This window comes from Pogona vitticeps, chromosome Z (genome assembly GCF_051106095.1).
Source record: "Pogona vitticeps strain Pit_001003342236 chromosome Z, PviZW2.1, whole genome shotgun sequence".
NCBI classification, from domain to species: Eukaryota; Metazoa; Chordata; class Lepidosauria; order Squamata; family Agamidae; genus Pogona; species Pogona vitticeps.
Genome location: NC_135799.1, coordinates 1,951,448 through 1,968,740, shown reverse-complemented (window position 1 = coordinate 1,968,740; position 17,293 = coordinate 1,951,448). Strand labels below are relative to the sequence as shown.

The 17,293-nt window shown below is 49.5% G+C and overlaps 2 protein-coding genes and 1 pseudogene across 7 annotated transcripts in view; 1 reads left to right on the top strand and 2 right to left on the bottom strand.

Moving 5' to 3' along the window:
• LOC140702929 (uncharacterized) overlaps nucleotides 1-17,293 on the bottom strand; it is a 547,856-nt pseudogene that overhangs the window by 302,575 nt on the left and 227,988 nt on the right. The window lies entirely within an intron of this gene.
• The window catches only part of LOC140702944 (uncharacterized), a 540,061-nt gene that overhangs the window by 318,959 nt on the left and 203,809 nt on the right, over nucleotides 1-17,293 (top strand). The window lies entirely within an intron of this gene.
• The window catches only part of LOC140702907 (uncharacterized), a 51,511-nt gene that overhangs the window by 14,440 nt on the left and 19,778 nt on the right, over nucleotides 1-17,293 (bottom strand). For 3 of the 4 annotated variants that reach the window (XM_078382502.1, XM_078382500.1, XM_078382501.1), the window contains exon 3: nucleotides 11,782-11,873. The exons of the other annotated variant lie outside the window; for it this stretch is intronic. The gene's annotated coding sequence lies outside the window, so the exon portion shown is untranslated. The remainder of the gene's footprint in view (nucleotides 1-11,781; nucleotides 11,874-17,293) is intronic. 4 annotated transcript variants of the gene reach the window in all.

Genomic DNA, 17,293 nt, shown 5'->3' with positions numbered 1-17,293 from the left:
CTTTTGCAGCCCTTTTGGTCTCTATGAGTTTCGAGTCCTGAGCTTTGGTCTCAGAAATGCACCAGCCACATTCCAAAGGCTGATGGACCAGACCTTGGCAGGGCTCAGTGACTTTACAGTGGCCTACATTGACGACATAGGGATCTTCAGTAATACCTGGGAAGATCACCTGATACACCTGGAGTTAGTGCTGCAGAGGTTAAGTGCAGCAGGGCTAACAGTAAAGGCCAGCAAGTGTCAGCTGGGTAGCCCAGAAATAAAATACTTGGGTCACATGGTAGGGGGAGGAATGATAAAACCCCTGGAGACCAAAATAGAAGCTGTTCGTGATTGGCCTAGACCCAACACCAAGAAAAAAGTCAAATCATTTCTTGGGTTGGTGGGCTACTACAGAAAATTCATCCCGAGGTTTAGCGAGATTGCGGCTCCGCTGACCGATCTGACGAGGAAGAAGGCTGATGACCGCATCCCGTGGACCAGCGACTGTGAGGCGGCGTTCCAGAGGTTGAAGGAGGCGTTAATCAACTATCCTGTCCTGCGGGCTCCAGACTTCGACCGGGAGTTCATCATCTACACCGATGCGTCTAACAGCGGGGTAGGAGCAGTTCTGTGCCAGGAGGATGAGAATGGTGACCAGCATCCAGTGTCCTACCTGAGTAGGAAACTTCAAAAAGGTGAGAGACATTTGGCAACCGTGGAGAAGGAGTGTTTGGCCATAGTCTACGCGATCCAGAAGGCCAAGCCTTACATCTGGGGAAGACATTTTATTCTGTGTACTGACCATTCACCATTGCAATGGTTAAAGACAATGAAAACCCACAATAGCAAACTTATGAGGTGGGCTTTAAACCTACAGGACTATGACTTTGAAGTGAAGGTGGTCAGAGGGTCAGTGAACTGTGTTGCTGACGCCTTATCAAGAAGACCTGAAGAATGAAGACGGCGAAAGGAACATGGACTATGTGTATATAATGTTGACAAAAAGTAAAATATACCTGGTTTTGATTTTGGTTTGTATGAATAAAGGTAAATTGATGTACTGTATATGGTAAATGTTTAAATGCCTATTTGCTATGGTTAACTTAGAATGTAAGTTTAAGTAAGTATAATATGGTATGTATAACTGGTTTTGTATGTTTTATTCAGGTTGTTTTTTGGTGAAAAGCACCTTAGCTTTCCCCCTACAAAACAACTTATAAAGAGGGGAGGTGTTACATACAGCACTGATGTTACCTGTCTGTCATGGGTTTGGAGGGAAAGTTCCATCCTATGGGGAGTGGAAGGCGGGACATCAGGAGGAGGGGCTGTACTGTATAAATATGTGATGCCTGTGTGGTGAAGTCACACACTAGGAAGACACTGGGAGACACTGGGTTGTGACGAAGCAGCAGCTGGGAAGAAGAAGCTGTTGTGGAAGTCTGTGTGTCAGACAGGGTACTACTGTGTGTCAGAGTACCAACCTGATAGGTTCAGGTGTCTGTTGGTTAGCCAGAACTGATAGGTTCAGGGTCTGTGCTTTAAGTTAAGGTTCTGTGTGAACCAAACTGTATGCTTGTATGAGTGAGAATAAGCCACGTTACTTTATTTTATTCACCTGATTGTTTTATTTTCCCTGTGTGTATTTAAATAAACCTTATTCTTTTTATTGTTTGAAAATCCATCCCTGGTCTGTGTGACTTCTTACAGGGAATGGTTGGTGGCAGCTTAGTGTAAATGTGTGGCAGATCCCAGTAGGTCTGGGTTTGTCACATGTATATGATGCCACTCTGATGGCAGAAAGTGAGGAGGAATTAAAGAACCTTGTAATGAGGGTGAAAGAGGAGAGTGCAAAAAACGGCCTGAAACTCAACATCAAAAAAACTAAGATTATGGCCACTGGTCTGATCAGCTCCTGGCAAAAAGAAGGGGAAGATATGGAGGCAGTGACAGATTTTACTTTCTTGGGCTCCATGATCACTGCAGATGGTGACAGCAGCCACGAAATTAAAGGACGCCTGCTTCTGGGGAGGAGAGCGATGACAAACCTTGACAGCATCTTAAAAAGCAGAGACATCACCTTGCCAACAAAAGTCCGAATAGTCAAAGCTATGGTTTTTCCTGTCGTGATGTATGGATGTGAGAGCTGGACCATAAAGAAAGCAGACTGCTGAAGAAATGATGCTTTTGAATTGTGGTGCTGGAGGAGACTCTTGAGAGTCCCCTGGACTGCAAGGAGAACAAACCTATCAATTCTGAAGGAAATCAACCCTGGGTGTTCACTGGAAGGACAGGTCACGAAGCTGAGGCTCCAGTACTTTGGCCATCTCATGAGAAGAGAAGACTCCCTGGAAAAGACCCTGATGTTGGGAAAATGTGAACACAAGAGGAGAAGGGGATGACAGAGGCCGAGATGGTCGGACAGTATCACCGAAGCTACCAACATGAAATTGACAGAACTCCAGGGGGAAGTGAAAGAGAGGAGGGCCTGGAGTGCTCTGGTCCATGGGGTCACAAAGAATTGGACACGACTTCATGACTAAACAACAAAGAAACATAGAAGAGACCAAAGATCTAATCACTCAATTAAAAGCTGGAAAAGCAGCTGGCCATGATGCTATCCCACTGGACCTATTGAAATGCAAACCGGACTGGTGGGCTTCCCTTTTCACACCTACAGATAATATGGGATCTTGCCAAAATTCTGGACCAATGCAATTCTTGCCCCTGTTTATAAAAAAACAGGAACCTTGCCTCCAGAAAACTTGAGACCAATCCATTTATTGGGAACTCTATGCAAAACATCTCCTAATTAAACTTAATTCCTGGAGGAATAATCAGGCATCGCTTGGCCCTGAGCAAGCTGTTTTCAGGAAAGCTAAGGCCACAGTAAATGAACTGCTAAATACTTTCGCATCTTATTAACAAAACAATTAAGCATGAAAATTCTAAATTGGATGTGGCTTTCCTTGACTTAAAGGCAGCTTTCGATTCGGTAGACCGAGAGCTTCTCTTGGAAAAACTTGAAAATATGGGCATAGATAAAAGACTCCTTTCCCTCATAAGAATGTTATACTCTAGCACAACATGCCAAGTTTGTGTCTCTTGGAAAGTGGAGTTAACTAATCAATTTCCAACCAACAAGGGAGTGAAGGAGGTCTTTATTCTTGCTCCCTCCCTATTCAACCTATTTACGAATGATCTAGCCCCCTTTCTAGCCAGTGTGGAGGGCCATCCACCAAAACTGGGGACACATTGTGTCCCGTTATTGCTTTATGCGGATGTTATTGCTATCATCTTGCACTTCCATCCAGGTTTGAAATGTTTAATTAAGACAACTGTGGAATACCTGGACAAAGAGAAATGCAACTAAATTATGATGAATCCAAAATTTTGGTTTTCTCAAAGTCGTGGAAGCTATTGCAATCGAATCTGAATGGGCTGAAAATCGAACAGGTGAAAGAGTATAAAGACCTAGGCATCCTATTCCATTACAAACATTCCTGGTCTCCCCATCAGAAAATGGTTATATATGGAGCTAGGCTCACTGGTCAGGCAATACCTTGTTTCTACTATAATCCTGGCAATTGTTATGTTCTGGTGGCTTTACAGGTTTTTAAATCCTAAATTATCCCACAAATTATGCATGGCATCCCACTCTGGTTAAATGCCATGGATAGGTCAATTGAACGGGTGTCATCTCTATACTTACATAAAGTGCTGGTGCTACCAAATTATCTTCCCTATTCGGTGTTTTGTCTAAAGACCGGATTTTCCTCTTTGGAAACGATGGCTTGGCTGAGATCATTTCAATTCAATTCTGGCTTTTTTAAAACTCTGACCCAGATAGTTTATTATATCAACTATTTCTGGACTCTAAACCTCCCTTTGGGACTACTGCCCTTTTTAAAAAACTGATATATATTGGCTTAGGTAGTGACTCCTTGGGCTCACTAAATCAAGGGAAAGCTTTCCAAATGATTGGAAAACCAGCTGCTTTCCTTTCCCTGCTTAAATGTCCACAAAAACGCAGGGCCATTCTCCCTAGCCAGATGCAATGTCATGCCTGCAACCTTACTATACAGTAGGTTCAAAGGATTCCCGTCCCTCAAAAGACATTGCTCATGCCAGCAGGGTGCATTGGAAACCCTTGCCCACATGTGTCTGCGCTGTCCACACCACCAAAGAGGTCGTTCCAAATTTGTGGCACTGATCCTGATAAAATTGGAGAGAAAATCTGATGTGGACAAAGTCCATTTTATGTTATCTGTGGAGGTGCCTGACATTCTGGAAAGAATTGCAGATTTCATCAGCTCAATTGTCAGAAAGTGAAGTTTCGCTTTCAATTAAATCTTTTTAGGGATTGGTCTTCTGCTTTCCTCCCTCCAGGATTTTGTATGCATGGGGCACTTAATGAACCAGCTTGGTTATGTTTTATTCTCTTTTATGCCAATAAAGGTTTGTCTGTCTGTCTGTTAGCAGACTTGATTGGCAGGAATCGTGATGATAGGGAGAGAACTTTTGAAGAGCTGAATTCAGGTTCATGGGATTGGTCTTGGATAACTTCATAGATGCTGGACTTCTCCACCCTACTATATATCTTGTAATTCCAACTGTGGTTATTATATTGGGATTATTTGTATGTGTTGTATCTAGACTTTTGCCTCTCTGTGTTGCTTTTTGTTCAACTCAAAGCCCAGGAAAGGCTAAACAAAAATGAGAAGATTTAAATTCAGCATTGTTTCTATTGTCAGAATTTAAAAAGGGGGGAGTGATACCTGGATATGGCCAAAATTAGTTTTATTCTTGGTCTTGGAGTAGAACATTTTATTCTACGTACAGTGGTGCCTCGTACAACGAATGCCCCGTTTAACGATGAATTCGCATAGCGATGGCATTTTTGCCATCGCTTTTGCGATCGTATAACGATGTTGCCTATGGGGAAAAATCGCTTTGCGATGTTTTCCCCATAGGCACCATTTTCCCCCAGCTGAGCGGCCGGAGCCTCCGAAGGAGTGCTCCCGCAGCTCAGCTGGGGGAAAATGCCTGCGGTGGCCTCGGAAGGACCCTTCCGAAGGGTCCTTCCGAGGCCACCGCTGGGATTCCCCTTCCCCGCGGCTGGCTTCCCCGGCCATGGTCAGACTTTCAGGAGTCCGACCATGCATGGGGTAGCCTGCCGCGGGTCGGATCCAAGCCGCGGGGAGAGGTTGGGGGGATCCGGATGGATCCCACCACCCTCCCCCCGCGGCCTGAGGAGGGTGGGAGCCATGGCCGGACTCCTCGCCAGGCACCGCGGCTCCGATCCGATCTGAGCCGCGGTGCCTGCCAAGGAGTCCGGCTATGCCTCCCACCCACCCCACCTCCTTCGGCTTGAGAAAGGTGGGAGGCATGGCCGGACTCCTCGCCAGGCACCGCGGCTCCGATCCGATCTGAGCCGCGGTGCCTGCCAAGGAGTCCGGCCATGCCTCCCACCCATCTCAAGCCGAAGGAGGTGGGGGTGGGGGTGGGAGGCATAGCCGGACTCCTTGCCAGGCACCGCGGCTCAGATCGGATCGGAGCCGCGGTGCCTGGGCGAGGAGTCCGGCCATGCCTCCCCCTTCTCAAGCCGCAGGAGGTGGGGGGGTTGGAGGCATGGCCGGACTCCCCGCCAGGCACCGCGGCTCAGATCGGATCTGAGCCGCGGTGCCTGGCGAGGAGTCCGCCTATGCCTCCCACCCACCACCCACCTCCTGCGGCTTGAGAAGGGTGGGAGGCATGGCCGGACTCCTCGCCCAGGCACCGCGGCTCAGATCGGATCGGAGCCGCGGTTCCTGGGCGAGGAGTCCGGCCATGCCTCCCCCTTCTCAAGCCGCAGGAGGTGGGGGGGTGGGAGGCATGGCCTGACTCCTCGCCAGGCACCGCGGCTCCGATCCGATCCGAGCCGCGGTGCCTGCCAAGGAGTCCGGCCATGCCTCCCACCCATCTCAAGCCGAAGGAGGTGGGGGTGGGGGTGGGAGGCATAGCCGGACTCCTTGCCAGGCACCGCGGCTCAGATCGGATCGGAGCCGCGGTGCCTGGGCGAGGAGTCCGGCCATGCCTCCCCCTTCTCAAGCCGCAGGAGGTGGGGGGGTTGGAGGCATGGCCGGACTCCCCGCCAGGCACCGCGGCTCAGATCGGATCTGAGCCGCGGTGCCTGCCAAGGAGTCCGGCCATGCCTCCCACCCATCTCAAGCCGAAGGAGGTGGGGGTGGGGGTGGGAGGCATAGCCGGACTCCTTGCCAGGCACCGCGGCTCAGATCGGATCGGAGCCGCGGTGCCTGGGCGAGGAGTCCGGCCATGCCTCCCCCTTCTCAAGCCGCAGGAGGTGGGGGGGTTGGAGGCATGGCCGGACTCCCCGCCAGGCACCGCGGCTCAGATCGGATCTGAGCCGCGGTGCCTGGCGAGGAGTCCGCCTATGCCTCCCACCCACCACCCACCTCCTGCGGCTTGAGAAGGGTGGGAGGCATGGCCGACTGTGCTTGCAGCAGCGGAAGAGGTGCCCGGTGGAGGAGAAGGCAGGAGCCGATCTGTCATTTCTCCTCCACCGGGCACCTCTTCTGCTGCTGCAAGCACAGTCGGGGCAGCCCTTTGGGAGAAGCCGGGCTGCTCCGAAGAAAGGCAGAAGCCCATCCGATCTCCCCCCCCCTCCACACCGGGCAGCTTCTCCCGCTGCTCCCGATGGTTGGGAGGGGAGATCGGATGGGCTTCTGCCTTTCTTCGGAGCAGCCCGGCTTCTCCCAAAGGGCTGCCCCGACTGTGCTTGCAGCAGCAGAAGAGGTGCCCGGTGGAGGAGAAATGACAGATCGGCTCCTGCCTTCTCCTCCACCGGGCACCTCTTCCGCTGCTGCAAGCAACTTCGGGGCAGCCCTTTGGGAGAAGCCGGGCTGCTCCGAAGAAAGGCAGAAGCCCATCCGATCTCCCCTCCCAACCATCGAGAGCAGCAGGAGAAGCTGCCCGGTGTGGAGGGGGGGAGATCGGATGGGCTTCTGCCTTTCTTCGGAGCAGCCCGGCTTCTCCCAAAGGGCTGCCCCGACTGTGCTTGCAGCAGCGAAAGAGGTGCCCGGTGGAGGAGAAGGCAGGAGCCGATCTGTCATTTCTCCTCCACCGGGCACCTCTTCTGCTGCTGCAAGCACAGTCGGGGCAGCCCTTTGGGAGAAGCCGGGCTGCTCCGAAGAAAGGCAGAAGCCCATCCGATCTCCCCCCCTCCACACCGGGCAGCTTCTCCTGCTGCTCCCGATGGTTGGGAGGGGAGATCGGATGGGCTTCTGCCTTTCTTCGGAGCAGCCCGGCTTCTCCCAAAGGGCTGCCCCGAAGTTGCTTGCAGCAGCGGAAGAGGTGCCCGGTGGAGGAGAAGGCAGGAGCCGATCTGTCATTTCTCCTCCACCGGGCACCTCTTCTGCTGCTGCAAGCACAGTCGGGGCAGCCCTTTGGGAGAAGCCGGGCTGCTCCGAAGAAAGGCAGAAGCCCATCCGATCTCCCCTCCCAACCATCGGGAGCAGCGGGAGAAGCTGCCCGGTGTGGAGGGGGGGAGATCGGATGGGCTTCTGCCTTTCTTCGGAGCAGCCCGGCTTCTCCCAAAGGGCTGCCCCGAAGTTGCTTGCAGCAGCGAAAGAGGTGCCCGGTGGAGGAGAAATGACAGATCGGCTCCTGCCTTCTCCTCCACCGGGCACCTCTTCCGCTGCTGCAAGCACAGTCGGGGCAGCCCTTTGGGAGAAGCCAGGTGGTGGGGGAGAAGGCAGGAGCCGATGCCGTCTTCCCCCCCTCCCCCGAGGCTTCTCCCAAAGGGCTGCGCCCGATAGTGGGGGAGAAAACCGGATAATCCGTTCCTATTGGAACGGATTATCCGGTTTTCAATGCATCTCTATGGGAAAACACGTTTCACTTAACGATGTTTTCCCATAGCGATGTTTTTTTTGGAACCAATTAACCTCGCTATGCGAGGCACCACTGTATTATGTTTTCAGCATTACTTCTCTCTTGACCTTTGTATCAAATCAAATGCCTGTATTTCACACCTTCCTCACCTTTCAACTAGTGCCTAGGTTCTTAACCTTTGTTACTCGGATGTTTTTGAACTGCAACCCCCAGAAACCCCAGCCAGCACAGTTGGTGGTGAAGGCTTCTGGGAGTTGCAGTTCAAATCTCCTGAGTAACCCAAGGTTCAGAACCAGTGAACTAGCAGATGGCCCATTTAGGAATGCTGCCCAGAGGCTAAACACAGATAGAATCATAGAATCAGGGAAAAGTGAAATTGGAAGGGGCCGACAAGGCCATCAAATCCACCCCCCTGCTCAATGCAGGAATACAGTCAAAGCAGATCTTGCCAGGTGATATAAGATAAGGAAGTTGGGACAGTGTGGCATGTTCTAAAAGAAGGTCATTAAGGGGAGGTGGGCACACCCCAAGTATCTATAGGGGACCCATGTGTTTGTTTTGCACATGTGTGTACCAATTAGATGTAGGATCTCAATATTAAGTAGATTTTAGCCAATGGGTTTGTAGAAATCTAAGACTCTGTTATGGTATAAAGTCCCTGTACACTGTATTTTGGGGGTATTCTCTGCTTAAGAGAAGTTCCAAATGACTTTGCATTGGAAACAAGAGAGGAAATGTCAATGTGCAATTTTCCCCATAGAGAGAGGGGAAGAGCGATGTGCCCCAGGGATCGGTCCTGCCATCGGTGCTTTTCAACCGGTTCATCAATGACCTGGAGACAGGGATAAGCAGTGAGGTGGCCAAGTTTGCAGAGGACATGAAACTTTTTCCGGGTGGTGAAGACCCGAAGGGATTGTGAAGAGCTGTAGAAGGATCTCTCCAAACTGGGAGACTGGGTGGAAAAATGGCAAATACGGTTCAGTATGAAAAAATGTAAAGTACTGCACAGTGGGACATAAAACTGAATCTTTTTTTCATGAGCGAATGAGTTCTCAGCTGTCCGTGATGGATCAGGAAGAAGAGCTTGGTGTGCTGGCGGACAGCTCGATGAAAGGGTCCACCCAGTGTGCGGCGGCACTGAAGAAGGCCAATTCCATGCTGGGGATAATTAAAAAGGGGACTGAAAACAAAGCAGCCAACATTATACAAAAGGCTGGTAAGGCCACACCTGGAGAACTGCGGACAGTTCTGGTCGACGTACCTCAAAAAAGACAGAGTGGAACTGGAAAAGGTGCACTAGGGAGCAACTCAAAGAATGACTGGGGACGGCTGCCCTCCCTGATGAGGAAAGGCTACAGCGTTTGAGGCTCTTGAATCTAGAAAAAAGGTGCCAGAGGATGGTTACATGATGGAGACATATACAAGTCTGCAGGGGATGGATCAAGTGCCTAGACGGGGGCTCTTTTCCCTCTCACACAATACCAGAACCCTCAGGGGACGTCCACTCCAATGGAGTGTTGGAAGAGTGAGAACAGAGGAAAGAAAATATTTCTTTACCCAGCGTTTTATTAGTCTGTGGAACTCCATGCCACAGAATGTGCTGGTGACATCTAGCCTAGATGCCTTGAAAAGGGGGGACTGGAGAGATTTCTGGAAGAAAAGTCAATCGGAGGTGACAAGCCATGATGGGGATGTATAATCTCCAGGCTTCGAAGGGAGGGACCTCAAAAGACCAGATGCAAGAGAGGGGGATCAGGAGACAGGGATCTCGTGGTCTCATGCGCTCCCAGGGGCTTCTGTTGGGGCCACTGTGAGATATAGGAGGCTGGACTAGATGGGCCTTTGGCCTGATCCATAAGGGCTCTCCACCCTAAAGAAGAGATGATATGGGTTAAGGCTCTGATGGCACCACGAAGCCTACGGAGGGAGAGACCAAGAGCTGACCGCTGCTCTTTCTCAGGCTTTGACATCCCTCACCATCGAAGGCAAGGAAGAGGGAAGAAGCTGGTGTGTGATGCCTTTTCTGAAGAAAGATGTATTTTTAACACATCTGGGCACCATAGCCCTAAAAGCAAAAGAAAAAAAAATACTTGCCCCATTCTTTGTGGGGCGGGCCGATGGGCCACTTATTCACTTTCCTTCTTTGCTTATTTATTTTATTTTTATTTTATTTATTTCGTTTATTCCCCGTCTATCTGGTCATTACGACCACTCTAGTCATTACGAGCACTTGCTTCATTCTCCAGAGAGTTAGCAGGGTTTTTTCATTTGTTTTGTTTTTACATCAAAAGATACAAATGCCCAACAACTCCTTTCTTCCCGGAAAGTCAATTTAGGTCTGATCAAAGCCCTGCTAACCCAATAAAGCAGCAGCAGCAACAGGAGGAGAAGAAAGCAGAAGAATACTGGCCCAGGTCAAAGTGAAGGAGTATTTTTAACTCTCCAGCTATTTCTTACATCATTTTTAATTCCTTAATTTGGAATCACTCCCTTGCTCTTTCTAAATGGAGGAGACCCTCCACCCAGCCTGTGGGAGTTTGTCAAGGCAACTCCGAGGTCGATGCATGGATTAAAGAGCCCTCCACACGTTGAGATTAATAATTGGATCTTTCATTTGCTTTTCCCTTTTCAAAGTTCCCCAAAGCAGAAGTGGCTTCTTTAGTTCAATCTTCAAGATCCCAAAAGGGGAAAGAAGAGACTCACAAGAGCCCCATGACAGAAAGGGGGGGGGGGAAGGGCCCTACCCTCCACCCAAAGAAAGTGGAGGGAGCCCAAGCCAGGGAAGAGGGGAAAGGGGACTGTAGCGAACAGCCCTGTCCTCACCTGTCCGTCACCGCAGAACCTTATAGCAGGAGCCTATGAGTGGGCGGAAGGCGGAGCCAAGGCGGGAGGGAGCTGGATATATAAAGGCTGGTGGATGGGATCTGACGGAGAAGATGCTGAGAAAGAGAGAGACTGTGTGTATCTTGAAAGTGACTAGAGAGTGAGTTAGAGATCTGTAAGAGCCTAGATTGAAACAGAGGGCGAAAAGAGTTTTAAAGTTATATCAGATTTGATTCCAATACAAGTGATTGGCAACCTGTGATTGATCTAATGAATATTTATCACCTAATAACTTCCCTGATCAAATAAGAGCCTTAAGTTTTAAACAGCACACTTGTCTCTAAACATATTTGGTATTAAAGAATTAATATCTGGTGGCAGCAAAGAAGAAAGAAGGGCGAGAACCTCGTGAAGGCCTGGGGGGGGCGCAGGGGCTTCAGAGGAAATCGCCACAGGGACAAAGTAGGAAAGGTATGGCTAGAAGGGATGGAGAACGCATGGATTCCTATGTGGGAGAGGATGATGATACCAAAAGAAGAGGCAGGAAGGGGAAGGAACCATCGCTCAGCCCATAAACCTTTCTACTGGGGCAGCCTTAGTCTATTGTCCCTTTTATCCTCCCACTGAAGGAGAAGGTGGGAACAGAACTGAGTTTCCCTATTCATCAATTATCATCAGAGTCCGAAGTACAGGTGGAGGGTGCAAAGCCAAACCCCCCAGTCTGTCTTGTCTGTCAAGGGGGAACAAGAAGGGAGGCTTCAAGGGGAACCCCCCCACACACACACACACCCCAAATCAGGACAACCAAGGTTTGCCTCTTGTCAAGAGGACCGAGGATGGGGTTGGGGTGAGCAGGATTGAGATCTTTAAATAAAAACTTTAAAATAAGATGCAAAGAAAACCATATCCCCCCAAACCAGCACTTTGCACATGTTCAGAGAGGCAGTGTGGTGCTGTGGATGGAGTACCGGACTGGAAACCAGGAGACCTGGATTCAAATCCCTGCCAGGCCAGGGAAACTGAGAGGAGAGAGATAGTGTGTGTGGGGGGGGCAAGGCTACTTCAGCCACCTCTTGAAATCTCACTTACCTTGCAAATGTTGGAGGGATCTGGGATGTGGTTCTTTGTTTTCGGTCCCCCCCCCCAAAAAAAGGCAAAGGGAATTCAGTCTCGCCCCCTTCCTAGGAGGAAAGAGAAAAGATCATCCTGGAGGCTTTTATGCATAGAGCAAATGGAAAAAAATCTTTCCTTTCGGGAGATTTTGCCTTCCTTGTGCTCCTATCGAAGGGGGGGCTCCCTCCCCTCTTTCTCACATCGATGGAGGGTCACGAGAGAAGAAAGTGGAAGGAGAAGTTCGGGGGGGAACGCCGCCGCCCCTCCCTTCCCTCCCAACCAAGCGCCCCTGAGAAGAGGGGGGGAGGGAGGAGAGAGAAGATCCCGGAGAATATTGTTTCCGATCCAAATCAGCAGCAGCCAATCTCACACAAGACTCCACATACGGAGAGACACAGAGCTCTGGGTGGGAAGAGAAGGGGGGGTGGGGGGGTGGGATGGAGGGTCTGGGTTCAGGTCAGGGCCTGGTTCAAGGGCCAGGAACTTCCCTCCCTTGCAGGGGCAGCATCAGCACCCGCCCTGGGTGCCATAGAAATGAAGAATCATCCTCATCATCCACACCCCTCCTTCCCAGCTGGACCCCCTGTCTTCTCCCTCCTCCAAGCCCCATTTCTCTCCCCCACCACAAAAAGCCCCCCCCATTTTCTTACTTGGGGCTCTCCAGGACCCCCTTTCCCCAAAGCTTTCCAACAACAAAAGGGTTTTCCTGGGGGGGGGGATCCTGCTCAGACACACACACACACACACACACACAAAGGGTGAAGGGACTCCGTGAGAAACACACAAAGAGGGGGCCTTGCTGGGGGGGCGGCCCTCCTGCCCCTTTGGGGTATCGGGATCTCGCCCCCCCCGCCCTGACTTCCCGCCTCTCTCCCCCCTACACACAAACACACAGAGACACAACAACACACACACACAAAAGCCCCGCCGGAGATTCTCCCCCCTTCCCCCGGAGGAGTGTCAGGGGGGGCAGTGAGTGGGAACCTCTTTCTAGGGACCCCCCCACCCCACTGCTCTCTCTCCCCCCCAAAATAAAGCCCCAAATCAAGTGTGAGGGGGAGCGGGCAGGTATTTTTCTCCTTTTGGTGGGGGGGAATATCCTTCTAAGGAGCCCCTACCCCCACTGTTCTCATGCCTCCCCCTTCCCTCTCTCCCCCCCAAATAAAAGGCCCCAAATCGCCCCCACCTCCGTCCCGATCCTGAAGCGGAAAAAGAGGCCGGAAAGAAACAGCGAGAGAGAGGAAAAAAGGGGGGAGGGAGGGAGCACAGCATCCACTTCCTGTGGGGGGGACGCACCCCCCCCCGGAAGCACCCCTCCTCCCTCTCCTCTACAGCTTTCATAGCTCTACGTTCTCCCCCCTCCCTTCCCTCCCCAGGATGCCCCTCCCCCTTGGACACAGAGACAAAAAACCCTCCCCCCTCCTCAGTGGCGATTGGTTGGGAAGGAGGGAGGGGAGAGAACATAGAGCTACGAAAGTGTGAGAGGACCGGGGAGGAGGAGGAGGAGGAGGGGGCTGCTTCCGGCGCTGCATCCCCCCCTTCCCTCCCCCTTTTTCCCTCTCTCTCACCCCTCCCCCTCCCGACCTCTTTCCTGCCTGAGAGGATTTGGGGCCTTTTTTGGGGGGGAAGAGAGGGACAGGGAGGGGTGTCCCTAGAAAGATATTCCCCCCCCCGGAAAGGGAGAAAAATACTCGGGGGGGGGGGACGAGGCTGAAGTTAGCTTCTTATTCGGCCAGCTTCTTATTCACTTCTTATTCAAGCTCCAGCTTCTTATTCACTTCGTATTCGTGTCCCAGCTTCTTATTCAGAACATGTTGTATTTAAACTATTAAACCAAGTTGGATCACTCAAATATCAGTGTATTAATAATAAATCATATCTCTAACACAAATTACAATAGTATTTTGCCTGGACCAACACTGTTTTGGGCACGGAATAGGCTGGTAAAGTGGGCACGGCTGCATATTTTACCATTTTGAATAAGAAGCTGGAGTGTTGCAAGGGTTAATGTGCCTTGGGCCACAAATTTCACACCAGAAACCAGCAGAGGGGGGTCACTTACATATGACCCAATTGTATTTTGACTGGCCCAACGCTGTTTTGGGCACGGAATAGGCTGGCAAACTGGGCACGGCTGCATATTTTACCATTTTGAATAAGAAGCTGGAGTTTTGCAAGGGCTAACGAGTCATGGTCAACTTCTTTATTCTCATAGTGGCGATAATTTTATTGTTGATTTTCCATTTTTGCTAAATCTTTCAAATGCTGATAATATGTCTAATTACCTTTTACGCCATAGAGTCACTGATAATTGAAAAAACTTTACTTTATTAATGGAGCACAAAAATGTATAAATGAGATTGTTTAATAATTCTGTGCAAAACAAGAATATCTATTTACAATAATACAGTGGTGCCTCGCTTAACGAGCGCACCATATAATGACGAATCCGCATACCGATGAGGTATTTGAGATCTCAAATGCGATTGCATACCGATGGCACCTACGGGCAAAAATCGCTTTGTGATGATCGGTAAGCGATGCCCGGGAATCAGCTGTTCAGCAGTTCCAAAATGGCCGCCGGAAGCCCCAAAATGGCCACGCGCAGCATTTTTGCACCCTGCCCTCGCTTACTGAGGGCGCGAAAATGCCTGCGCTATGGAGCAAATTCGCTGAACGGTGAGTTTGGAGCCTATGTACAGTGTACAGTGGTGTCCCGCATAGCGACGTTAATCCGTTCTGGATTAATCGTCGCTATGTGGAAACATCGCTAAATGGAACGGAAAAATGCATAGGAATGCATTAAATTTTGTTTAATGCGTTCCTATGGGTGATAAACTCACCGTTCAGCGATGTTCCTCCATAGGGGCAGCCATTTTCGGCAACACAGTGGGCCGTCCATTTTGGAACCGGCGACCAGCTGATCGAAAATGGGGCCTTTGGCATTTCCCCCCAGCTGAGCGGCGGGAGCTTCAAAAGCTTACACAGGCTCCAAACTCACCATTCAGCGAAGTTGCTCCATAGCACAGGCATTTTTGTGCCCTCGATAAGCGAGGGCAGGGTGCGAAAACACTGCACGTAACCATTTTGGGGCTTCCGGTGGCCATTTTGGAACCACCGAACAGCTGATTCCCGGCATCGCTTTGCAAAGATCGGTAAGCGAAACGCTTACCGATCATCACAAAGCGATTATTGCCCATAGGTGCCATCGGTATGCGATCGCATTTGTGATCGCAAATACCTCATCGGTATGCGGATTCGTCGTTATACGGTGCGCTCGTTAAGCGAGGCACCACTGTATTATTGTAAATAGATATTCTTGTTTTGCACAGAATTATTAAACAGTCTCATTTATACATTTTTGTGCTCCATTAATATAGTAAAGTTTTTTCAATTATCAGTGACTCTATGGCGTAAAAGGTAATTAGATATATTATCAGTGCTTGAAAGATTTAGCAAAAACGGAAAATCAATAAAATTATCGCCACTATGAGAATAAAGAAGTTGACCATGACTCAACCCTTGCAACACTCCAGCTTCTTATTCAAATGGTAAAATACGCAGCTGTGCCCACTTTGCCGGCCTATTCCATGCCCAAAACAGCGTTGGGCCAGGCAAAATACAATTGGGTCATATGTAAGTGACCCCCCCTCTGCTGGTTTCTGGTGTCACATTTGTGGCCCAATTTTTATTTATTTATTTATTTATTTATTTGATTTTTACCCCGCCCCTCTAGACCATGTCTACTCGGGGCGGCTTACAAAATAAAACAAAACAGTATAAAAATATATAAAATCATAAAAATTACAACTACAGTTTCAATTTAAAACAATTAATTTAAAGAGAGGATTACCAAGATGGAATAGCAAAGAAAAAGAAAAAGAGAAAGGCCCAAGGCTCATTAACCCTTGCAACACTCCAGCTTCTTATTCAAAATGGTAAAATATGCAGCCGTCCCCACTTTGCCAGCCTATTCCGTGCCCAAAACAGTGTTGGGCCAGGCAAAATCAAAGTAGGTCATATGTAAGTGACCCCCCTCTGCTGGTTTCTGGTGTCACATTTGTGGCCCAAGGCTCATTAACCCTTGCAACACTGCAGCTTCTTATTCAAAATGGTAAAATATGCAGCCATGCCCACTTTGGCAGCCTATTACGTGCCCAAAACAGCGTTGGGCCAGTCAAAATCCAAGTGGGTCATATGTAAGTGACCCCCCTTTGCTGGTTTCTGGTGTCACATTTGTGGCCCAAGGCACACTAACCCTTGCAACACTCCAGCTTCTTATTCAAAATGGTAAAATATGCAGCCGTGCCCAGTTTGCCAGCCTATTCCGTGCCCAAAACAGCGTTGGGCCAGTCAAAATACAATTGAGTCATATGTAAGTGACCCCCCTCTGCTGGTTTCTGGTGTCAAATTTGTGGCCCAAGACACATTAACCCTTGCAACACTCCAGCTTCTTATTCAAAATGGTAAAATATGCAGCGGTGCCCACTTTGGCAGCCTATTACGTGCCCAAAACAGCGTTGGGCCAGTCAAAATCCAAGTGGGTCATATGTAAGTGACCCCCCTCTGCTGGTTTCTGGTGTCACATTTGTGGCCCAAGGCACACTAACCCTTGCAACACTCCAGCTTCTTATTCAAAATGGTAAAATATGCAGCCGTGCCCAGTTTGCCAGCCTATTCCGTGCCCAAAACAGCGTTGGGCCAGTCAAAATACAATTGAGTCATATGTAAGTGACCCCCCTCTGCTGGTTTCTGGTGTCAAATTTGTGGCCCAAGACACATTAACCCTTGCAACACTCCAGCTTCTTATTCAAAATGGTAAAATATGCAGCCGTGCCCACTTTGCCAGCCTATTCTGTGCCTACAACAGCGTTGGTCCAGGCAAAATACTATTGTAATTTGTGTTAGAGATATGATTTATTATTATTACACTGATATTTGAGTGATCCAACTTGGTTTAATAGGTTAAATACAACATGTTCTGAATAAGAAGCTGGAACACGAATAAGAAGTGAATAAGAAGCTCGCCGAATAAGAAGCTAACTTCAGTCTCGTTCGGGGGGGGGCGATTTCAACTTGCAGGGATGTAAGGAGCAGAGAATTTTCTATTGGAGACCATGTTTTTGGAGCAAAACTTTCAGAAGCTGCAGAATCAGAATCCAGTCGGGAAGGCCCAGGCAGAATTTTGCAAAGATTAAGGACGACCAGTTATCTTCTCCAGGTGAAAGGTCCTAGTAATAAATCTTTAGTTTGCCATGTCAAGAGGATGAAATTGTATCTGCCTCCAATAGCCAAAATGCATATGTGTGTAAAAAAACAGTTTTGGATCAAGCAGATCAAGAAATCTTGCCTATTTTTGGAAATATTGAAAATGCTTTGGTTAATGATGATTTTGGGGAAACTCAAGATCCAGAAGGGGATTGCACAAGAGTGGCTTGAATCTATTCTTGTCTATTACAGTGAAGTGTTTTCTGATGAACCTGGTAAT